Source organism: Podarcis raffonei, chromosome Z (genome assembly GCF_027172205.1).
Source record: "Podarcis raffonei isolate rPodRaf1 chromosome Z, rPodRaf1.pri, whole genome shotgun sequence".
NCBI classification, from domain to species: domain Eukaryota; kingdom Metazoa; phylum Chordata; class Lepidosauria; order Squamata; family Lacertidae; genus Podarcis; species Podarcis raffonei.
The window spans coordinates 20,955,461-20,980,494 of NC_070621.1; the positions used below are offsets into that span (position 1 = coordinate 20,955,461).

The following is a 25,034-nucleotide window of genomic DNA, read 5'->3' on the forward strand; positions in this document are numbered from 1 at the left end:
TCATAGAATTGTAGAGTTGGAATCAACAAAACAAGTCATCTAGTTCAACTCCCTGCACTGCTATCTCCAAAATAGATGGTGCATAAATCTGGTTTTGTACCTTGGGGTGGACATGTTCTCCTCTCCACCATTTATAATATTGCAGGCAGGATGTCCCATTTAAAAAAATAAGGAAGGGGAGGGGCCATCAGACCACATGTTGCTGTCAATTCCCCCCTCCCCAATGAACTCTGAAATCCCCCTGATGCAAACCTTCCATGCACATTTCTTTTGCATAAATTGTTTGATACATGGAAGTGTGTAAAGCTGGGGTGCAGAGGTAATTGAGAAGAAATCTGTTTGTGAAACTGAAAAATATGGAAGTGTTTGCAAAAAATAGTTAGTTTATATATGCACCTTGCATGCAAACAGGACCACAGTTTTCCTAACTCGGTAAAATGCAAATGTTAAAATGGATACCTATTCATCTCAGCTCAAAAAGGATATTGTAGTTGGAAAAAAGTTATTTAAAGGGCATCCAAAATGATCAGGGTATGGAGCGACTCCCTGATGAAGAAAGGTTGCAGGGTTTGGGTCTTTTGAGTTTAGAGAAAGGGAAAATAAGAGATCACATTATAGACATTTATAAAATGATGCATGGGCTGGAGAAAGTAGATAGAAAAAAGTCTTTGCTTCCTCTCTCATAACAGTAGAACTCATGAACATCAAATTAACTTGAATGTTGGAAGATTCAGGACAGCTACAAGAAAGTCTTCACACAGCACATAGTTAAACTTTGCAACTCTCTCCCACAGGAGGCAAGGCTGGCCACCAACCTAGATGGCTTTAAAAGAGGATTAGACAAATGCATGCAGGAAGAGAAGGCTATTGATGGCTACTAGCTGGGATGGCTGTGATCTGCCTCCACAGATGGAGATAATAATGCTGCTGAGTGTTCCTGATTGCAGGTTTCCCCCCAGAGTATCTGGTTCGCTACTGGGAGAAGAGGATGCTGAACCAAATGGGCCATTGGCCTGAACCAGCAGGACTCTTCTTACATACTTATGTAAGGCACTAGTTTTAACTTTGAAAGGCCTGGAGTTGGAAGTGCCCATTGCGAGCTGGACCTAGAAATTCTTAGGCGTGGGGGAGCTTTGTAAGACACTAGCAATTCTTGCAATAGATAAATATTGTACACCAATTGGCCACCCACAGATGTCTTCTTCATCATCTTTTGTGGGGCTGTCAGCTTGCCACAGCTCAAAAGAGTGTGTGGGCTCCCCTTTGGGGCTGTCCTTTTCCACAGCACAGGTCCAGTCTCACCATGCCTGACAGCACTGCTTGCCAGCCGCTGGATCAGTTACTCTTGCCTGCTGAAGTATTTAAAAGCCTTTCTGAACAAACAAATATATGACTATTGCATCTGCAGAAAAAGGAAGATTAATCCTTTTCCTACTCACTTGACTTCTGTTCCTTTTAAATCACAGTTCTTTGAACTTTAAGGTGCTACGGAGACAAGGAAGGAGTTCTCTTTTGTTGGTGAAGTAAAACTAGTGTTATTCTAGAAAAATAGGTGCCAGAAATTACCACAAACACCTCCCTTGTTCTCTTATAATGGCCGTGCTAACCTTCTCTGTATCATTCCAATTTTAGTATATGTGCTGTCGAAGCGAGCACTGTTCTCTTATAATGGCAATGGCATCTACCTGAGAGGGGCCAGAAGTCCTCCCAAATATGTTGTTTCTTTTTCAAACCATCCCAATCATTAATGGAACAAATTGCTTCAAGGAATGGCATAGGTTTCTGGCAAGGTATATCTGGCAAGGCAAGAAACCTAAAATAAAATTCAAATTATTAACGGACCTAAAAGAAAGGGGCGGATTTGCATTACTGGACTTTAGCTTATACTTCAAAGCAGCCTGTTTTGTATGGTTAAAGTATTGGATACTTCTAAAGAATACCAGCTTACTTGATATAGAAGGATGGGACAATGTAGTGGGATGGCATGGTTATTTGGGCTATGAAAAAGTGAAAATACATAAGGGTTTCAAAAATCATATCGTGAGGAAGGCAATATTTGAGATATGGGAGAGAAATAAAAAAAATGTTAGAGCCAAAAACCCTTTGGTGGATTTCGCCATTGGAGGCAACAGCAGTTAAAAGAAAAAACATGGATAGCAACTGGCCAACCTATAAAAATTTATTGGAAGAACGCGATAATCAATTAAGATTAAAGAATTATGACACTCTAAAACAAATTGGCATAAACTGGCTGCAACATTATCAACTTAACGGAATATTTGAACATGACAAAAGAAAAAACGGGTTTGACAAAATAATCTCTGAACTAGACAAAGAGCTCCTCTCAGGTAACAAAAAAAAACCCTGTCTAAAATGTACAAATTATTATTAAAATGGCATCTTAAAGACAAGGAAGTCAAAGATGTAATGGTAAAATGGGCGCAAGATCTGGGATATAATATGGAGCTAGAAAAATTGAAAAACCTCTGCAAAAACAATATCAGATTCACGGCCTGTTAAACGATTAAAGAAAATTTCCTTTAAATGATGTACCAGTGGTATATAACTCCAGCAAAATTGGCTAAAATGAATAAAAAGATTAGTAACAAATGCTGGAAATGTAACCAAAAAAAGGGGAGTCTTTTCCACATGTGGACGTGTCCCAGAATTAAAAAATTCTGGGATATGCTATATGAAGAAATAATAATAATAATAATAATAATAATAATAATAATAATAAAGATTAGACATACATATTTTAAACAACCTGAATTATTTTTATTAGGAATTTTCACAACGGACATCCCAAAGGATAATAAAAGAGTCTTTCTGTATGCAGTCACAGCCACAAGGATCGTGATAGCGAAACATTGGAAATGTAATACAATCCCAACAAAAGAAGAATGGCTCTCAAAACCACCGTATTTTTCGCTCTATAAGACGCACCAGACCACAAGACGCATCTAGTTTTTGGAGGAGGAAAACAAGAAAAAAAATATTCTGAATCTCAGAAGCCAGAACAGCAAGAGGGATCACTGCGCAGCGAAATCAGCAATCCCTCTTGCTGTTCTGGCTTCTGGGATAGCTGCACAACCTGCATTCGCTCCATAAGACGCACACACATTTTCCCTTACTTTTTAGGAGGGAAAAAGTGAGTCTTATAGAGCAAAAAATACGGTAAGTGAATATCTAGAACTCGCCAAATTAACAAGCCTAATAAGCAATCACTCAAAAGAAAGATTAAGAAGAGAATGGGATGTCTTTACAAATTACATGGAAAAAGAAGGCTTCCAGAGCATCACTTGGCTTAAAGGTAAAGGGCCCCCTGACCATTAGGTCCAGTCGTGGCCGACTCTGGGGTTGTGGCGCTCATCTCGCATTATTGGCCGAGGGAGCCGGCGTACAGCTTCTGGGTCATGTGGCCAGCATGACTAAGCCGCTTCTGGCAAACCAGAGCAGCGCACGGAAATGCCGTTTACCTTCCCGCCAGAGCGTAGATTAAATCCCACTGGCAATCAGACTGTTTCTCCAAGACTTACCATCTAAATACAGTTATCGGGGCGGGGGATGATTTGCTAAGTATGTTCATGGATAGCGGGAAATCATTATTCGCATTAAGGAGTCAATCCAAAGTTGTGTAAAGAAGGCTTGTACTCCCTATATAGAAGTTAATTTGAAAATATTTGTTGTTTGAAGTTAGTTATCTATTTTTTGTTTTTATTCTTTTTCTGTTTTCTTTCTTTTTCTTTTCATTTTATTTATGTATAATGGATGTATCTATGTGTTTGCAATAAAGAAATTAAAAAGGGGGGTTGGGCGGAACTGAGTTCCTGCAAATACTGGCTGAAAAAAAGCCCTGAGTAAAACTGTTGGCAGGTAGCAGCGCCTGCTGTGGCTGTATAGACCAATGCAGAAGAGACATTTTTTGTTGCAGCTGGGGCAAATGAACAGCTCCATTTGTGCTGCTGCATATGCACAATGCATGATTTCTGACAGGAATGAGCCCTCATCTGCATATAAGACCTGTGCTCAAAGATCTGCACTGGTCACCCATTTGCTACAAGCCAAGTTCAAGATGTTACTATTAGTATACAAAGCCCTTAACAACTAGATATCAGTTTACCAACAAGATCACCCACTTGATTGTATTGATCAGCAGAATTGCTGCAGGTGCCGCATAATATTTGTAAGAAATGTTTTAGTGTGGCAGCACCTACACTTTGGAACTCCATCACTGTGCTTTTTTTGGCACCTGCTAAAAATGTATTTTCTTTAGACAAACCAATCCAGAAGCTTTGGAAGTTGAGGTAATTTTTAATCTGTTTTTAATTTATTGTTGATTTTTATGTTTTGAATATTTTAAAGAACACTGCTTCAGGGTTTTTCACCTGCAAAATTTTATTATCTCTTTGTAAACCACTTTGAGGGGTTTTTTAAAACCATCAAGTGATGTATAAATATTGTTAAATAAGTAATGTTATTTGTTTGCATGTGGTTTTATGGAAATGTCATCAGCTGGCAGTGCAATCTAGTGGGTATTTACTGTGCTTAGTGGTGCTTGCTTAGGGTTGCAGATTAACAACGAAATCCTGTGCATGCCTACTCAGAAGTAAATCTCAATGAGCTGAGTGGGGTTTACTTTCGCGTAAGTTGATGTACAGTTGCAGGTTCTGAGACGGGAGGGCCTCTCTAGCACTGCCTGGGTCCTCATTGTTGGTGCCTCTCTGATGCCTGCACAACCAGTACATCGGTAGGTAAATTGACTCCAAATCTTACATAAGACCATAAGAACAGCTCTGCTGGACCATGCTGATGGTCCGTCTAGCCCAGCAACCTGTTCTCACAGTGGCCAACCAGATGTCTATGGGAAAAGTGCAAGCAGGACCAAAGCACAAGTGCCCTCTTCCCTCCTCTGGTTTCCAGCAATGGATATTCAGAAACACTGATAGCCTCCTCTTCCTCCTCCTCCATGAATATATCTATTCCTCTTTTGAAGTCATATAGGTTGGTATCCATCACCGCCTCCTGGTGGAACAAGTTCCATTTTTCTAACTCTGCGCTTCATGAATAAGTCCTTCCTTTTGCCTGCCCTGATTCTTCAGCTTTGTTGGATGAGCACGGGTTCTAGTGTTACAAGAATGAGCAGTAACTGAGGTTTCTGAAAGAGTTACTCTTGGCCACCTGCTGGGGGAGTGTGTGTGACTAAGGCAAGGTATGCTTGTGGGTGCGGTGCAGGAGACTGATTGACACGTCCTGGCTTTTCTGTGGTTGTAGTTAGGTTATGACTTGAATCACATGTAGCAATGCCAGTCATTTATTATTTATTTATTTAAAAATAGGGATCAAAGTTTAACATTGAGTCATCAGTGTGATGCAGCAGCAAAAAAGCTAATGCAATTCTAGGCTGCATCAATGGAAATCTAGAGTCCAGATCAATAGTAGTAATAGTATGGCTCTATTCTGCCTCGGTCAGACCACCCTTGGAGTCCTGTGTACAGTTCAAAGGATGTTGACAAGCTGGAAGGTGTGCAGAAGAGGGAGACCAAGATGATCAAGGGTCTGGAAACTAAGCTTTATGAGGAACAGTGGAGGGAGTCGAGAATGCTTAGCCTAGAGAAGAGGAGATGAGGTAAAGGTAAAGGTACCCCTGCCTGTACGGGCCAGTCGTGTCCGACTCTAGGGTTGCGTGCTCATCTCACTTAAGAGGCCGGGGGCCAGCGCTGTCCGGAGACACTTCCGGGTCACGTGGCCAGCGTGACGAAGCTGCTCTGGTGAGCCAGCACCAGCGCCGCACACGGAAACGCCGTTTACCTTACCGCTATAAAGCGGTCCCTATTTATCTACTTGCACTTAGGGGTGCTTTCGAACTGCTAGGTGGGCAGGAGCTGGGACCGAAAGATGGGAGCTCACCCCGCCGCGGGGATTCGAACCGCCAACCATGTGATCGGCAAGTCCTAGACACTGAGGTTTTACCCACAGCGCCACCCGCGTCCCAGGAGGAGATATTAGAGCCAAATATCAAACATCTGAAGGGCTATCACATGGAAGATGGAGCAAGCTTGTTTTCTTCGGCTCCAGAGGGGAGGATTTGAACCAACAGATTCAAATAACAAGAAAAAAGATTCCAGCTGATCATTAGGAAGAATGTTCTGAGAGTAAGAGCTGCTTGACAGAGGAATAGACTCCCTTGGAAGGTGGTGGGCTCTCCTTCCTTGGATGTTTTTAAACAGAGGTTGGATGGCCGTCTGCCAGCGAATCTTCAGCTGTGATTCCCCAGGGTTGTCAGGGTTTCCCAAACTTGGGTCTCCAACTGTTTTGGACTACAATTCCCATCATCTATGATGACTGGTCTATGATGACCCTCCTTGAAACAACAACAGTGGCTCAAGGTCTGATCTTTGTGGCTTTGATGTTGCTCTCATTGCATTTAATGCAAGCCTTTTCTGTTCAGAGATGCTTGATTTCCTCCTTATTTACCACAGAATTAAGGAAACCCTTGCCAGGCAGGGAAATCTAAAATTAGACAGAGGCAGCTGTGTTTTGATTTATTAAGTAGGCCTTGGAGAACAGTTTTCCTGTAGACGGCAGTGCTCCTATTCCCCCTCCCCCAGCAAAAAATGACAAGGCGGGCAGAGAGAAAATGCAGTTTGCTAAATTTTAGAGTTGGAAAGGACCCCAGGGGTCATCTAGTCCAACCCCTGCAGTGCACAAATCACATATGTCTCCCATCACGTTTAGATAATGGTTGCTGACATTGCTGTTGTTGGTAGAGACCAAACTGCAAGACTCAGAGGCATGCATAACCTTACTGAAAGTGGTGAAGAGCTTGCCTGCTTTTACTTTTTACTATGTGAGCTCATTTCTTGCAACCTCTGAATAAATGCCCGCGGGTTGGGGTAAAGCATTGCAAAACAGGCGTGGGCAGAATTGCAGATGAAAGAGAGGTGGATAGATGAGCCTCATCAACTCGGGGAATCGCCAACAACACTCCTGCAGTCATTGAGCGGGAATAGGAGGGTTCAGACAGTGCCAGAGGCCCCCTGGACCTGAGTTATTCAGGGCTTTGCAAATTAATGCAAACCTGGCTCCATAGCAAGTGGGCACTTCTCAGTCCATTATACTACATTGGCCACAGCTGTCTGCTCATTCTCTATAGACATGTTTTCCTTTTCTCCGCTGAAGCACGATACCTTTCCCACCCTACAATCAGTGTTCGATACAGTATTTTCACAACTTTCATGTTGCAGCAATTTGCCTTGCGTAGGATGTTGTTGTATTGAATTCATTGATAAATTGTAGTTATTACATTACATAAATTGTAATAACCTCGCTTAGATAATTGCCGTTGTTGCTGCTTTTGCATCTCTCTCCCTCTTCTCATCTTTGTTCCCAGAAGAGATTAAGGCACATTCTCCTCCCCCACCTCATCATCTAATTCCTGCATTTAATTGTGGTGTCAGCTAATGAGCCCTGATTGGAATAATAGTGATAATTACATTTGCTCTTCTCCCTCTGTGGCATATTTTGTAAAGGCTCACAGCAAGGAACTAGGAACTCTCTCTTTCTCAACAACGTAGCGCAGACTTCAGCAGAAAAAAGGGGTGTGTGAATGGAAAGGTGATTTCTTCTCATCTGAACTAAGCAGAATTTAGAATTTAGGCTCTCCTAACATTTCTAAGTACAGTGGTACCTCGGGTTACATACGCTTCAGGTTACGTATGCTTCAGGTTACAGACTCCGCTAACCCAGAAATAGTACCTCGGGTTAAGAACTTTGCTTCAGGATGAGAACAGAAATCGTGCTCCAGCGGCGCGGTGGCAGCGGGAGGCCCCATTAGCTAAAATGGTGCTTCAGGTTAAGAACAGTTTCAGGTTAAGAATGGACCTCCGGAACGAATTAAGTACTTAACCCGAGGTACCACTGTATAGAGAGCCAGCAGCGGTATAGTGGTTAGCCTGTCAGACTAGGAGCTGGGAGACCAGGGTTCAAATCCTTCTCTGCTCACTGGGTAAAGATAAAGGTCCAGTCGTGGACGACTCTGGGGTTGCAGTGCTCATCTCGCTTTATTGGCCGAAGGAGCTGGCGTACATCTTCCAGGTCATGTGACCAGCATGACTAAGCCGCTTCTGGCGAACTGCCTCTTAGGCTAACCTACCTCACAGAGCTGTTGTGGGGATTAAATGAGGAAGAGTGAACAATGCATGCCACCTTGAGCTTCTTGGATAAAAAGGTGAGATATATATATATATATATATATATATATATATATATATATATATATATATATAATAAATAAAATGATGTTGGGTGTTTTTAGAAAAGAGAGGAGCAAAGTAAAACAAAAAACACCACTGCCTTAGAATAATCAGCAAGGTCTTAAATTTCATTGATAACATCTGAAAATGTTTGAATTTTATTGTAATTTTGCACTGCCCTTCAACTGACAGGATCTCAGGGTGGTTTACAACTGTTAATGTATTAAAAGAGCAGTAAAATCAGCCCTGAAGCAATACTCCAAGCAAATGCTACTACTGTATGATTAAAGTAAATCATATTTACTGCAGCAAAGTGGTGGCTTTACTTTCAGGAGGTTTCACCCAGTAGCTGTAGCTCAGTGGTGGAGCTAAGGCTTTTCATGCAAATGGTTCTGGGTTCAATCCCTGGGGGGGCTGTTTTCTAGAAGGGCTAGGAATGCCTCCTGCTTGAAACACTGGACAGCTGCTGCCAGTCAGTGTCAGCAGTCCTGAGTATTAGGTCTTGATCTATAGTTGACCGGTATGCCCTGAAACCAGCTTGTGCTTCTGTGAGAATATGTTCTTGCTCCATCCAATCCACAAGTTTATTATGTACATGGGTAGTGTAGAGTTTACTAATAATGCTTAGGAGGCTAATTGGTCTGTAATTAGCAGGGTCAGATTTGCTCCCTTTCTTGAATAATTGCTAAGCCCCAATCCTCCAGGTTGGTAGCCAATTGATCTATGCTGGTAAACATAGCTGCAAGCACTGGGGCCCACCAATCAATTTTGGCCTTAAGAAGCTTGAGGGAAATATTGTCCACTCCAGGAGCTTTGCCAGATTTGAGAGCTTGAATAAGCCTACGAGCTTCTTCAGTTGACATTGGAGGCCACTCAGCACCCGCCTCACTCAGAGTCAGCGACTGTGTCTATGGCTGTTGGTTAATTGTATATACTGTAAGGATTGAAAGTATGACTCCAAAACCCCAACAGGGATGGTATACTCCACTTCAGAGGGGGTATCTTGCCACCCGTTTGCAACTATTTTCCAAAAGGTGGCTGAGCCTCTCCTTCGGGAAGCCTCTATTAGGCATTGCCACTCTCCCCTTTGGGCCTGAAGCTTTTTATTTTTAATCAAAGCTTTGTAATTTCGTTTGGCTTCAAACCACTCACTCTACAGGGAGCAAAGGAAAATTGACAGACCTGTAGTTCCTATATTTTCCCAGCAAGGTAAACTTCATAGCGAGGCATTCCTGATCGAACCAGGGTTTAGATTTGTTGGAATGTAATGGCCGGGTTGCCTTTTTGTGAATCAAGCAGGCTTGAAGAAGTAACATCAAATCCTGAAACATGTCCATTCTTGTTTCGGGGCATGAAGATTTTAAGAGGTTATCTCTCTTAATAAGAAATTTCTCTGAGATTAGCTTCCTAGAAATTTCCTTATCCAGCTAATCCAACCATCTAATATGAGAAAATGTCAGCTCCATGTTGGTAGGCCTGGGGGGTTCAAGTTTGTCATTACAGAATAGGTCCCTTTTTACATCAAGGTGGAGGCAAAGCAGTAAATGATCACTGTCTATTCACTTCTCCACCCTACATTCAAGGGATCTATTCAGAAGGTTATATGACACTTAATATAATCAATTGTAGAGGTGCCTACATTTGATATGAACATGAATTCTCCAGCCTTCTCCCCCCTGGCGCGGCCATTCAGTATGACCAAGTCCAGCTTATTAGACAAGCGCAGTAGGCACAGAGCTGCATAATTGCAGCCCTTGTCTTTTCAGTGTCTAATTGGTATTGAATGGACTTCCTCTAGGGTAGGTGATAATTCATGGAAGTGTGCATACAGAGCATCATCAGATTGACCAGTTCTAGCATTTAGATCGCCTGCCACTATCACTGAGGCATCGGGAAACTGGTCACCTTGAATTTAGTCCCCGCGCATATTCAAAAGAAGTGGGAGGGGAATATGCATTCTGAAATCGACACAAAATACTATAGGTGGTATCCTACTCAGAATAAATCCACTGAAATGAATGAACCCTAATTGGTCATGTTCATTAACTTCAGTGGGTCTACTCTGTGTAGAACTAGCATTTGGATGCAGCCCTGCTTGTTTAGATAAGCTGGACTCTTGTGTGCGCAAAACACAGTACTGGGGGTGAGTTTATGAAATGAAGTATGCAAGGGACCAAAAAACAGAGATTCAGAGAGGCAAAAACACAACACATAAGGGGAAAGGGTCCAGAAGGGAAGAGGGAAATCAAAACTCAGGCACCAATTTCTAAACAGCTGTTCTTATAATGACCAGCTGGCACAGTTCTGGAGCAGGAGATATCTGATGGATGAACTGATGATAGTAAACTCTATCCCAAATAATGTTTGTTTGTTTGTTTGCTTGTATGTTTGCATTTATATCCCACCTTTTTCTCCAAGTAGCTCAAGGTAAATGGTTCTCCCCCTCTTAATTTAATCCCTAGAACAACCATGTGAGGTAGGTTAGGGTGAGAGGCAGGGACTGGCCCAAGGTCATATTTATGTCTGATGTAAAGAGCTTTATGTCTGAGTAGGTCTCCCAGGTCCTAGTCCAACATTCTAACCATTACACCACACTGGATCTCATGTTGTCTGTGGCTGTTGAAATATCAGGCTGTTTGGAGCCTGCAGCTCCACAGGCTTTGTTTCTGTGTGGTTGTCATACTTGCAATGGCCTGTGGTTTCAAGCAATAAATATTTATCATATCATAGGGGCTGGGGGTTGTTTGGGGTGGGGTTCTTCCTTTGGATTTTTTTGTATCTTTATCTTAGATCTTGTTGTGATTTATTTGGAAATTGGTTGGTTTGTGTATTTTGACTACTTTTGTTATGTTGTAATTATGTGGGTTTTTCATGTTGTAAGCCTCTGAGCATGGTTTGAACTGTGGAAAGGTGGCATACAAATCAAATTATGTATATATGTATTGCCACTTATCTGGTCATAGTTGGATGCCTGCTGCCACCTGCAGTGACTTGTGCCAGCAAATAAGCTGCCATAGATCAAATGCCACAGACAGGATGTTTGTGTTTCCTGGAGTCGTATCAGACTTTCAGCTGTATTGCTATCAAGGTTTGCCAGTGCAGAAGTGAGGCAGGGGAGCTAGTATCACTGTTTGGTCTTCCAACTGATTCTGTTAAACTTCCTTTTACTTACTAAAGACAGCAACAGGGAATCTCCAGGGGCCAATTTCAAAATATAAGGGGAAGTAAAGCATTTAAGAACTTACAGTAAAACACTGCTGGATCAGGGCAATGGCCCATCTAGTCCAGCATCCTGTTCTCACAATGGCAAACGAGAATGCCCCTGAGGAAAACCACAGGAAGGAATTTAGCACAAGAGGAAAACTCTATTTCTCCGCCTGCCCACCCTCTCAATGATTTCCATTGCTGCTTCTGAAGTACCATTTGCTGCCTCCGATCAAAGAGGTAGTAGAGCATAGCCATCCTGGCTAGTAGTCATCAATAGCCTTCTCCTCCTTCATGAAGCTATCTAATCTTCTTTTAAAGCCATCACTGCCTTCTGGGGGAGTAGTTCCACAGTTTAACTATGCACTGCATGAATAAGGACTTCCTTTTGTCTGTCCTTTATCTTCCAACATTTAGCTTTGTAGGATGTCCACAAGTTCCAGTGAGAGAATTATGACTTGCATAATTTCATCAACTTCTATCTTAAATAAATGCTGCTGAGTTAACTAAGCAAGATTTTAGTCTGTTTTGAAGTTTTATTCGCTGTTTTCTTGAGGAAGGGATTTGCATTTGGTTTATGCAGTAAGGTGACTTGAAATCTGATACAGAATCACAGAATTGTAGAGCTGGGCATCTAGTTCAGCCATGTTCAATGTGGCGTTGGACATAGAAGTTAGCTTTTACTGGTACATGTTGTATGTTCATATTCCTCGATTATATAATAAACTATTACTCTCATAAACAATAGCCAATTTTGCATTTTCATTGTCGTGTTTGTTTTCAGTACCTCAAAATCTATTAGAAATGGCTTCTTTTATCTCAGAGGTATGAGTTTTGTCAAAAATTGTTGTGAAGAGTCTTCAGAGGCCAACCCCACATATACCATGTTCAGTGGTGGATATTGGGCTCTCAAATTTCAGCACCACCCTGTGCAATACCAAAGTTCGGCTCATGCGCTCCATTCTAAATCATAGTTGTGGCACCCCTGAGGCTTTGTGCCCAGTGCAACTGAACCAATTGTGCTCCCCTAAATCCACCTATAACATCTGTAATCTATCTATACCTTTCCAGATAGGGGTGCAGCTGGGCCACCAGCTGAAGCTGAAGGAAGCTGACTTTGTGCCACCAAGGCTGGCTAAGCCTCAAATGACAGCAGTGGATCTGCCTTTAGATGTTTGCATCCTCCTTTCATAATAGGCACAAAAATACTTATTTTTTTCCTTTTTGGAAATCCTTAATGATGCTATGGCACCAACAAAGGGAGGGTTAAATTGAGCTGTGTGTTTGTTGTGGCTTTCGGTGTGGAGAAAACTATAATAATGCATTGCCTGCCAAATGGAAAACAGAAATTAAACTTTGCCACCAAGCCATTGAGAGATATTTCCAAAGAGATGGAGAAAGAGTCGGGAGGGGGTGGGGGAAGAGAACCCTCAAGAAGATATAAAAGCTATTTATGGTTCTGTGTATTTTGAAGGATGCCTAGCTGAGTACTCATCACTTTATTTTGAAGTGCTTAGGATAAGTCATTCTGAAAATTGTAAGCAATGGTGGGAGGTGCATGATTGTGATGAAATGTTTCTTGTCTTGCTTGCATATAAACCTTCTCTTGATTTCCTTCTGCTGTCTTGCATGACAAGAATAGACTTTCCTACATCGCACATGTAAGCATATTGCATCAGCTCCATGTGAAGACAGTCTTCATTTCATAGAATCATAGAGTTGGAAGGTATCCCTAAGGGCCATCTAGTCCACCCCCTGCAATGCAGGAACCACAGGTAGCTGCCTCCACATCGCAAACAGTCTCACACAGTGGATTACCACAAGAACTAAGCACATCTGAATATGCCCTCCTCTGTGCCCGTTGGAGATGTTTTTATTTTTTTATTTACTCACACCAGCTTTCTGAACATCTGGGTAGGCTTGCCTTTTAAAAATGCTTTTAGCAAGTGCCAAAAAAGAGTGCAGTGAAGGTATAATTATTAGATACCACATTCCTTTTGAAAAAGTTAATTTGTCATCAACATGGCACCCCATGTTTTCCTCAGCCAATCTGTCGGTGTCAGGGAACTCTTTAGTTTTCCATTTTTTTTTAAAAAAATAGATTTTATTGGAATTTTTAATTTAACAGGATTAAGGCAACAAACTGTAAAAATAAAAAAGTCACAAGCCATAACATTGTAGTTGCTTTTTGTAATACAAAACGTAGTATGTATCTGGAAACAAGACATAAGAGTCAAGCCACACTTTCCCTTACGTCTGTAACTCTTTGTCCCATTTTCAATTTGGATCATGGCTGGGTGTTCCCACTTGTGATTTTTGCCTTCAAATTTACTTGGGGGAAGATGCTTGGAACCCTATGTTTTCCTGCTCATTCTTCTTATGATCAATAGTCTGCTTTTTGTGTTGTCTCCACCTTCAGCTCCTCCCACCAATGCCAGAGAGTCAGAGAACCAGATAATCAAAAAATAATTTGGAAAGGAGCTGGGACCCTTCCAATACGAGGGGCAACACACACATGTTTTGTACATATATTGCAGTTTTTATATGAGCACTAAGAAGAGAAAAGTGAAGAAGAAGAAGGAGGAGGAGGAGGAGGAGAGGGAGGTAGAGAGACAACTGGAAAAATTACCCTGTAGGGGTAGGCAGGGAAAGGAGGAAAGTAGTTGGGAGAGGACCATCCCAACACCACTCACAGGAAAGCATATGAAATACCCTTCAGAACCAGTTACAGGACCAGTTCAGAAAAGGGACAGATCTTTATTCAGGTTTTCTGTTTGTTCCAATTCAGCAATAAACAGCATTGTTTCCTGGAGAGTGTGATGGAGCAATATCCAGTAGGTAGATAAAAAAATACTAGAAATCACAGAACAAAGGAAAGTGTGGATGGGCCCTAAGTAAACTATAAGAAGATCCATCAATTAACCTTATCCAAGGAATGAGCTGAAGGCAGTAAAATTGACATTTCATTAGGCTTTAAATAAGAGATGAGCTGGTACCACACAGCTGAGTCCTTGTCTTTATGTCTTTCTCCCCAAACATTGCTGCTAGTTGCAAATCTGTATTTCTTACTTCAGATTGTCTTGTGTCTCTTTTGTAACCTATTGTGCATGTCTTAGAAACGGTAGTTTTACACAGTATATAAATGGCTGAAATGATGATGATGAAGGTGGTGGGTGTGGAGAGCAGGTAAGTCAGGAGTGAGAAGGTGGGTAGTAGTCGATGCAGGTGGGTGGAAAGGGGAAAAAGAGGAATTAGGCAACACAGGAACTTCCCTTCTACTCCTGGACTGAGGTTAGGTAGCTGGGGAGGGGCAGGGGAGAGAAAATTTCATCCTCTGGGAATCTGTTCCCTTCCACTCCCCTTAGCCCCTATGCTCCCACTTTCCTGTTGAAGGAATTTGAAGAAAAAGTTCTGGTTTCTGCATTGCATAGTCTTAGAATCATTGAATGGTAGAGTTGGAAGGTACCAGCAAGGGTAATCTTGTCCAACCCCTTTCATTGCAGGAATCAACTAAAGCATCCTTGACAGATGGCCAACCAAACTCTGCTTAAAACCTTTCAGTGCAGGAAACTCCACCACCTTCCAAGGGAGTGTGTTCCTCTACCAAATAGTCCTTACCCTCAGAAATTTCACCCTGACGTTTAGTCTGAATCCTTTCTTGGATTTCGAATCCGTTGGTTTGGGATCTACCCTACAGGGCAGGGAAAAACAAGCTTGCTTCATCCTCCATGTGACAGCCCTTTAGATATTTGAAGATGGCTATAATATCTACTCTGTCTCCTATTTTCCAGGCTAAACATACCCAACTCCTTCAACCATTCCTCATAAGGCTTGATTTCCAGACCCTTGACCACCTTCCTCTGCTCACATTCCAGCTTGTCAACATCCTTCTTAAATTGTGATGCCCAGAACTGGAGTGGTCTAACCATGACAGAATAGAGCAGTAGTATGACTTCCGTTGACATTGACACTAGACTTCTGTTGATACAGCCAAGAATAGCATTAGCTTTTCTTTTCTTTTTTTGCTTCTGTATCATACTGTTGACTCATGTTAAGCCTGTGGTCTACTAAGACCCCAATATCATTTTCATGTGGACTGCTATCAACCCAAGTGTCTCCCCACCATCACCTTATATTTGTGCATCCAATTTATTCCTGCCTAAGTGTAGTAACCACAAGGCCTGTCAAAATATAATTTGCTCCAACACGCTGCCTTTACTACATCCAAAATGAAGACATTATTTCTCCAAAGATGGCCCATGATAGAGAACATTGTTTCGTATCTCCACTGTTAAAAGTCACTGACATAATGTACTGCACAACCTCATAAAAGTTGGTACAGAATCACTTCATATATCTTTGGAAAGTCACTTTCTCCGCCTATCTACACATCATGGGCAAAAGCAAGAACTCTGGTTACAGAGCTGTTCCAAGGTGGCATTGGTTCAACTATCATTGTTCCTAAGTTGTTGAAGGGATCACATAGAAATCTTTTAAATAAAATGCTTGAGGGAAATTCTGAAGTGATTGCATAAGTGCAGATCATCTGCGGCAATGAAAGTGCACACTAGTGTTTATTCTTGGGGCAATGTTAGAACTGGAAATGGTGGTCTCACTCCCCCGTCTTACGTTGGGTCACCTATGTAAGTAATGAAATTGATGTACATGGTGTGGAGCAGTGGATGATTCATTCATTGATCAGTATCAAAAGTTGTTCAGAGACTCATTCCTCCCCAACCTCTTTCATAGGCACACTAAGAAGATCAGAGGAGCCCTGCTGGGTCAGGCCAATGGCCTATCTAGTCTAGCATCCTGTTCTCACAGTGGCTAGACAGATGCCTTTTCTCCTCCTGTGGCTTTCAGCAACTGGTATTCAGAAGCATTACTGTCTCTGACCATAGGCAGAACATAGTCATCATCTCTTTTCTTTTAACTTGAAGTCATTGGCTCAGGTCCTTCCATCCAGAGCAGAAGAAAGCAAGCTTGCTCCATCTTGCATGTGACAGTCATTTAGATATTTTAAGATGGCTATCATATCTCTTCTCAGTTCAGCTCTCCCAATCATTCCTCATAAGGCTTGGTTGCCGGTCTCTTAATCATCTTGGTTGTCCTCCTCTCCACACCTTCCAGCTTGTCAGTATCTTTCCGAAGTTGTAATGCTATTCATTTCTTGAAGGTAAAGGTACCCCTGACCATTAGGTCCAGTCGTGTCTGACTCTGGGGTTGCAGCGCTCATTTCGCTCTATGGGCCGAGGGAGCCGGTGTTTGTCCGCAGACAGCTTCCGGGTCATGTGGCCAGCATGACTAAGCCGCTTCTGGCGAACCAGAGCAGCACACGGAAACGCTGTTTACCTTCCCGCTGGAGCGGTACCTATTTACTTGCATTTTGACATCCTTTTGAACTGCTAGGTTGGCAGGAGCTGGGACCAAGCAACAGGAGCTCACCCCGTTGCAGGGATTCGAACCGCCGACCTTCTGATCAGCAAGTCCTAAGCTCTGTGGTTTAACCCACAGCGCCACCTGTGTCCCTCATTTCTTGAAATACATCCCTCCAAAATGCAGCAATGTATGGGCACAACCACCACATATGAAAACAAAAAAACTTCTTCAGCACATCAGGGAGAGTAATCTCTCTCTCTTTTTAATCCTTTGGAGGGTATGGGGAGAAAAGTACCAGTGACAAATAATTTTGTAGCATCTCCCCTTACCATGGGAGAGATGGATTTAAACTGGGGCTGGATCCATATGGCATACCAAGAATCACAGTTTATTTTTAGTTCAAGGTCATGTTCCCATGGAATTTTACTACCAACATGTGATCTCTTAGTTTAATCCAGTAAAATATTGTGTAAGGTAGAAATGCCACCCACATCTCGGACCACTGCTTCCAGTCCAGCTAACAGGTTTTTAAAGTTGTAAGGGGTCTGGTAACTTGCGATGTTGTCACTGGAATAATTGTGATACGTAACACTTGATGAAGCTGAAACCTTTGAAAGCTTTGAGTTATAATAACAACTGTATAGGTAATTTGGCAGTAACCCCAATAATGTCAAAGCCCCAGTTGTCTTTAACATGACACAAGCCAGAGACTTCCCAGTCGGTAAATTGTGAAAATTTGTTGTGTTAGCAAGATAATAGGTAACAAAGTAATTGTGCAAGTGGAGACATATGAGGAATTAATTTCTTGTACCAAGATTTCCAAGCCATTGAAGAATTTAGGAGGAAAGGGTTGGTTACTGATTCCGAAGTTTTATGCAGGTGAATAATATAAAGGAAACCTTCCAATTTTTGTAATAAAAGCCCCATTCTCTCAATGTTGAGCCCAGAACATGTTTGTGGGCACCTTGTATCAAAGGAAAAGGAATACAAATACCTGCTTATTTATGCTTCCTTATAAAATTGTTTTAGAAAGTCTGGGTTTCTTCCCTTGGTGAGGAGTGGGGGTTGGGGGGGTGGCCATTTAAAAAAAATCTCTTTGTGAATATTATTGGAGAAGATTCAAAAAGAAACTTTAATATAGGCAAAATAACTGTTTTATTACTGCCAAAGCAGAATAAGGAATAGATTTTCATTTTTTTAAAAAAAAATGTTCATAATTTCTCTAGTAAGAATAGAATTAGAAAGTTTCTTTAAAATAGGCAAGAGTAGGTCTTTCTACTTAAAACAAAAAACAAAAAAATACCCAAATGACTTCATACCTGGTAACTTAACAAGGTTTTTGTTTTTTAATTGCATTAAAAGTTTTCTCAGAAAAGATTGCCCTAGTTAAGTAGTTAAAGTGACCCAGATTTAGTTTTTTAACTTCATGTTCTGTGATACATTCCTCAATTTATTGGTCATCTGGATTTTTAGATGTATATAGCTCAGTAATACAGGGGTACCTCTGGTTACGAATTTAATTCGTTCTGGAGGTCCGTTCTTAACTTGAAACTGTTCTTAACGTGAGGTACCACTTTGGCTATTAGGGCCTGCTGCCACGCCGCCACACAATATCTGTTCTTATCCTGAACAAAGTTCTTGACCCGAAGTACTACTTCCGTGTTAGCGGAATCTGTAACCTGAAGTGTCTGTAACCTGAGGTACCACTGTAAAGAATAAACAAAATGTGTGTAAGGTGTCTTCGCTTTTTTTAAAAAAATATTTTTTATTAAGGATTTTCTTGTTTTACAGAAGTGTAGTGCCTCGTATTTTTTCTTCTTCTTCCATGTAACATTTTTACAAATCCGTTTCATTTGTTGAGGCATTAGGGGGAAAAGAAAAAAGAAAGAAAAAAGAAAGGGGGGGTGGAGAGAGGGAAGATGGATGGGGGTGGGGTCAGGTGGCGGTGTTTCTATTATGTTTAATGTATGTAGAGTTTGGTGTCAGCGTTGCTTGTGTTGTTCACTTGTGTTCCTTTGGTGGTGAGAGAGGTTGGGGTTGGCCTAGGGTGTGATTGTTTGATTGTTGATTGGCTGTGGTGATCTTTGTTTTCGTGTGTGAGTGAGGTGGGTGGGTGTTTTGGATCAGGTTAGCCATATTGATTTGTATGCTGTTGGTGGATTATTGTCATTGTCCTGTTGGGTTGTGTATGTGATAAAGGGGAGCCATACCGGGGTGAAGGCGTCTTCTTCTGTTTGCCCCCGTGTCAGTTTCAGTTTATTAGTTAATTTTTCTAGTAGGGCTGTTTCCCATACTATTTGGTACCATTGGTCCATGCTTACTCCTGACAGGTCTTTCCAGTGTCTGGTTATGGTGTTTCTGGCTGCTGAGAGCAGGTGGGTTATGAGTTCTTTGTGGTGTAAATGGGCATTGTTGTCTTGGAAGATGTTTAGTAGGGCCAATTCTGGGGTGATGTCTATTACTTGCTTAGTTATTTTACATATTTCTTGTATGGCTGTTGTCCAGAATAGTTGAATTTTGGGACACTCCCACCACATGTGGAGGTATGTGCCTGTGGAGGTGCACCCTCTCCAGCATTTTGGTGAGGTTCCTGGGTGTATTAGCGCTAGTTTCCTTGGTGTTAGGTACCACCTGTAGGTGAGTTTCAGTGTGAGTTCTTTTCTTTTCGTTGATATGGATTTAAAGGGGGGTTTAGACCACATTCTGGTCCATTGAGTGGGGTTAATCTCATAGCCTATGTCATTCTCCCATTGTTTTTTGATTGCGTCTAGGGGATTTGCGGGGTTTTGGAGTAGTATTTTGTATATTGCGGATACCGTCCCTTTACCGTTTCCCTTTGTTGTTAGGAGGAGGTTTTCGAAGGTTGTCAGGGGCCTAGTTGCTGCTGATTTTACTGTTGGGTTGTTTAAGAGGGCATGTAGTTGGTGTTGTGTTAACCAGGTCATTTGGGTATCTTCTAGTTTGTCTTGTATTTCTTGTGTTGACAAGGGTTTGTTATTTTTATAAAAGTCTATTAGGCGATATAAGCCTTTGGTTCGCCAGGTTAGGTGTCTTCGCTTTTAAACATATTCTCTGTTCTATCCTAATTTGAGAACTACGGGGTTTTTTCCCCCCTCTTACTTTTTCTTTCTTTCGCAATTCTTTAGGCAAAAATTTTGAATGTTTATATCCATGACTATGGAAGCAGAGCATAGCCATTGTGGCTAGTAGTTATTGCTAGCTCTTTCCTCCATAAAGAGGTGGTGGTGGTGGTTTTAAAGCCACACAGGTTGGTAGCCGTCACTGTCTCCTGGGGGAACAAGTTCCATAGTTCTTAGAAGGATTTCCTTTTATGTGTCCTGACTCTCCAACGATCAGCTGCATTGGATGTCCAGGAGTTCTAGTGATTTTAACCTGCTGCTGTAGGTTTGGGAGTTCAGTCTGGATGACGCCCCAAGTCCCTTCCAGTTATTGGGGTTCAGTGAGGTTGGAATCAGGCAAGAGGAGTTTGCAGCTTTGTAAGGAAATGAGCTTAGCTGGCCACTTAAGCATCCCCATAAGCATCCCAGAAGGATGAGCAGGGCTGCAAGAGCTGCAGTGATGGGGCAACCCAGGCTAATGGGTGGGTCTTTCCTCCACCCCCCTCATCTAGCTGCTATGTCGGAGAACAAGAGCCAATGCCATGTGTGAGAGCTGAACTGGAAGCAGACTGGAAGCTGGAGAAACAGAGACCTGCTTGCTCTGTGCTGGATCCAATACTGTTGACCTGCATCTTAGGCACAGGTTGGATATAGATGTAAATAAAGCCATACATCCTAAAGGCACCACATGCTAAGGCAGGCTTCCTCAAACTCAGCCCTCCAGATGTTTTTGGCCTACAACTCCCATGTTCCCTAGCTAGCAGGACCAGTGGTCAGGGATTATGAGAATTGTAGTCTCAAAAAACATCTAGAGGGCCCAGTTTGAGGAAGCCTGTTCTAAGGCAGTCAAACCTGGGCAGGTGCCTGGAACCCCTGGGCTCTCTCACCTCTTGGAGAGTATTTTTTGCCTGACCAGAATTTCCCCCTGAATTCTGATCATGGCTCTCGCTTTTTGGCATGGAGGGTAAAGAAGTGTATATCAGTGCATGTAGAAACTAGCCCACAAGCTACTGTTCAAACGTAAAATTTGAAGTGGTTACCCTGCCCACTTTTGCCTCATTTTCCCCAGGACGTTGCCCAGAAGGGAAGGTGGCCCTTGGGCTGAAAAATACTGGGGGGGGGGGGTAGCAGGTACCTAAAGGGACACCTCTTCTCATATTTGCCAACCTAGAACCCAAAATTGGCCGCAGGGGGAGTGGTTCCCTTCAACTGAATTGCAGAGGCTAGGAACAATAGGAGAGAGACTCCTAGAAACATCAGGGTGGCAGTTATTTGTTTACTTGCTTGTTTTATTTATTTCCCACCTTTTTCTCCAAGGAGCTCAAGGTGGCATGTACAGGTTCCCCCCACCTCCTCATTTAAGCCCCACAACAACCCTGTGAAGTAGATTAGGCTGAGAGACGCTGTGACTGGACCCCAAGGTCACACACCCATGAGCTTCACAGCTGAGTTGTGATTCAAACACTGGTCTCCCAGGTCCTACTCCAACACTAACCACTACACCATGCTGACTCTCTATAAAGCTTGCATATCTCTCTTGTACCTACAGCTTCGTGCCCAGTCCCCCAGATGGGCCCTATTAAGCCTCTTTATCCCCTCACCATCCACACTCAGTCCAGGCTCAAACACATTTTTGCAAGTCCACTGTTTTCCCCTGCCCTCCCCAAATCATACAAGTACCCTTAGAGCTGATAATGGGGAAGAACGAGTGAGGTCCAGGGAGGGGAGCATTGAAGAGAGGAGCCGCTGAGAGCTGGTTGTGCTAAAAGAACTTGGTGAAATAGCACATTAATGCACTCGAGCCCCATTATGCTCCTTTTTTTGGCTACCAAGGGGTCTTGAGTGTAATAACCAGCTTCTAATAAGGGGAAATTATTTAGCGGGTTTTGTTGTTGTTTGTGTGGGGGGGGGTGTAAAAAAAAAGCCATGGTTGTTTCTTAGCTCCACGCCATAACATCCCACCATGCATCCAGAGAGAGAGGAGAGCAGCATTATTAGAAGAGAAAAACCTTATAATGACTTCTTATGCAGGGGCCTTGATTACAGGGTTGTTGATGTGATTTTTGCTGATGGAGGTCAACTGTGTCAGACAAAAGAGTGCACAGTTATGTAATTCAGAGGAGGGTGGGCAAGAGTTATTGCTGGGGGCTCAACAGTTGCCTGGGATACGGTTGGCTAGTAAGTGTCTGAGAGGAAGCTCTTCCTGCAAATGGGGATTGCTGGAACAGGACATGGCTGGCCCCAGAGCAAAAACTTGCTTGCTGTGGAACTGTGGATTCAGCCAAGGTCAGTCCCCTAGGACAGCAGCCGCCTCCTAAGGAATGCCATAGTTTTGTCTATAGTACTATGGTGGTGTCATGAGCTCACTGGAGGCAGTGGTGGGAGGCTCCAGATGGGGAACCCCCAAGGGAAGAAGACTTCAAGCCACGGAATTGGTGGTGGAATGATAATGAGTGGTCAGTGGGACAAGAGGGGGCAGACTGGAAGGAGGAGGTGTCAGAAGCTGAAAAGGTAGAGGACTTCCGGGGTGGCGCCATCGGTAATGGCGGATTCCCTCCGAATTGGAGGGACAAGCTCCGTGGGAATCGGGTCTTTTACCGCTACGGCGAAGCGGGGACCCTTTAGAAATCACAGGCGGGAGAAGCCTGTGAACATGGGACTCGGCGGGCACCATTAGCGCCCCCCCAACCCGCAAAGGAACCCACTAACGGGCTCCGACGAGGGGAAGCGGCGCGGTGCTGAGAGTCAAACTGCTTTTTCCGTGGAGCGAAGCCGCATAGCTGTTACCGGAGAGCGCTGCCTTTTTCCTGGGAAAATTCGGCATCTAAAAGCATCATCCGTGAGTACGTGAAATTGGAACAATTGGATTTTAAATAAGGATTGGCCAGTAGAGAGGAATTGGACTTAAATTTTAACCTAATTTGATACTGAAACGGAAAGGTCCAAACAGGAAGTCAGCCTTCCGTTTCTTTGTAGACCGTATAAAGCAAAGACAGAGTAAGCTAGAGTCTTGAAAATTACTACCAAAAGACTGGACTTCGTCATCTAAAAGGTTAGACCCCCCCTTCTTTTGGCAGGAGAAGGGGGAGCTTTTCTTTGGAACGTTTAAAACTGCCGAAGTAAAGTAAGCTTCCACCGTCCTAACCCTGGAGCGGGTGTCAGGACTGACATTTAAAGCTCATTGACCAGAGACAGAAGCTTTTACAGATAGCTAAATGAAGAGAAACATTGTGATTCCACTGTGTCCTTTCGCATTTTAAAGGAACAAATTTGGACAAAAGTAACAAAACAAAACAAAACAAAAGTAACTTTGTGGCTGGACCTGCAACAGAAGTTTATCCCCTAGAGAGAGAACGTGAAATTGTAGCTGTTTACAGGGAATTTCCAGCTGCTGCAGACTATCTCGTGGGAATTTGACTGGCATCCTTGAAGCACAATGTATTCAGAAGCACTATTGTGTGTTTTCTTTAAAACAAATGCCCTACTGGAAGAATTGCATGAGGAAACGAATTTGACGACTGACTTGGTTGGAAAACTCAAGCAGACAGTGGAAAATTTGGACCAGGCAGTGGGAAAAAGAATGGAGTTTACCCAGGAATCAAGTCAGGAGTCTGCCGTAACAGAACAGAGGAAAGAGGAGGACGTGGAATTTTGGGAGCCAGAGATGGAGGAAGTTGCGGCCCAGCAGGAACATGAGCCTTTGGATTTACCAATCGACTGTCGAAAAAATCAGACCTGGAAAGATAAAGTTTGGATTGGTCTGGAAATGGGGGGTTGGATTGACCCCCCCCCTGAGCAGGAATTTGACTTTCCGAGTCTGGGAACGGGCCGTGAGAGGTCTGGAGATATGAGGGCTCCCAATTTTGGAAAGACTTTGAAATATGACTTTAAATCTCATATGGAGTTCAATATGGACTGTGGGAAAAGGGCTGATTTGTTGAAAAGGGTCAATAACATTACTAAGTTGGAGTTCACACGAGGGAAAGGAGATCCAGAAGAAAAATTGTGGAAGGGACAGGGAAGAGACTTAAGGGCCTCGGATATAAGGTTACCAGGTTAATGTGCTAGTTCTATGAGATAAAATGGACTGACAAATCCGGAACCAGGAGGAGGGGACGCTGGATGAAGATTGGATTGTTTTACCCTCTTTATTGGACTTTTAGGACTGTTTTATATATTTGATGAACGCTAGAAGGATGTTTGAAAGGAAATGGTTTGGCTTTAGTATAAATTTTTATAGGATTAAATAAGAATATAATGGATATGAGAAATTAGCAAAAATAAGTTTAAAGTTTTGAATTTTAAGGTTTTTTCCCCCTCTTCTTTATGGTATAAGATAATGATGAAAATAGATTAAGACAATGAAAGATTAAGTTAAGGAAAGTGGGAAAGGATTTGCTGAATCAACAAATTGAATGGGAATACAAAAAAGGGAGAGGCGAGGAAGTCTGGGAAATAAGTAAATGAAAGTTAAGTGAAAGAAGGTGGAATTGTTTTTAATCATTGTTTTATTTTTGTATTTTGTTTTTTTGTGTTTTTTCTTTTTTTCCCTTTTTTCTTTTTATACCTTTGTAATTCTTTGAAAATTTCAATAAATATGTTTGGGGGGGGGACAGAAGCTGAAAAGGTAACAGAATTTAGTGAACTGCAGGAGTCTGTGGCAGAGGGCAGTCCCGAGTCAGAGGCAGAAGTGGAGGCTGGAGAGGAGGGGGGTCAAGAGGCAGAGATGAGGCAGGCTGCTGAAGAAGCCAGGGAGTCTCCCCTCCTGCAGAGACCAGGTCTCCCAGAACACACAGAGAAATGCAGAGAGCAGTGGAAAGCTTGGTTGCATGCAGATGCAGTCTCTGATTGCTTGGGGAAAGTACTGGAGAGGAGAGGACTTAGGTAGCTGTGGGAAAGTGGGGACCTTCAGTCCTTGCAACTGCCTCGTTGGGGCAAGACCTACTGGGAAGAGTTGCTGTGAACACTAGGCCTGTGCTGTTTTGGTTTCTTTGAATAAAGAGTTAGCTTCACTGACACCAGTGTTCTTTATTTCTGACCTACACCCGACTCCAACTCAGGTGGGATTTAGCAGCAT

The 25,034-nt window shown here is 42.7% G+C and overlaps 1 protein-coding gene and 1 pseudogene across 1 annotated transcript in view; one reads left to right on the top strand and one right to left on the bottom strand.

The window, feature by feature from the left end:
- The window catches only part of AR (androgen receptor), a 233,733-nt gene that overhangs the window by 116,247 nt on the left and 92,452 nt on the right, over nucleotides 1-25,034 (top strand). The window lies entirely within an intron of this gene.
- LOC128407043 (uncharacterized) lies at nucleotides 1,561-1,656 on the bottom strand (annotated as a pseudogene).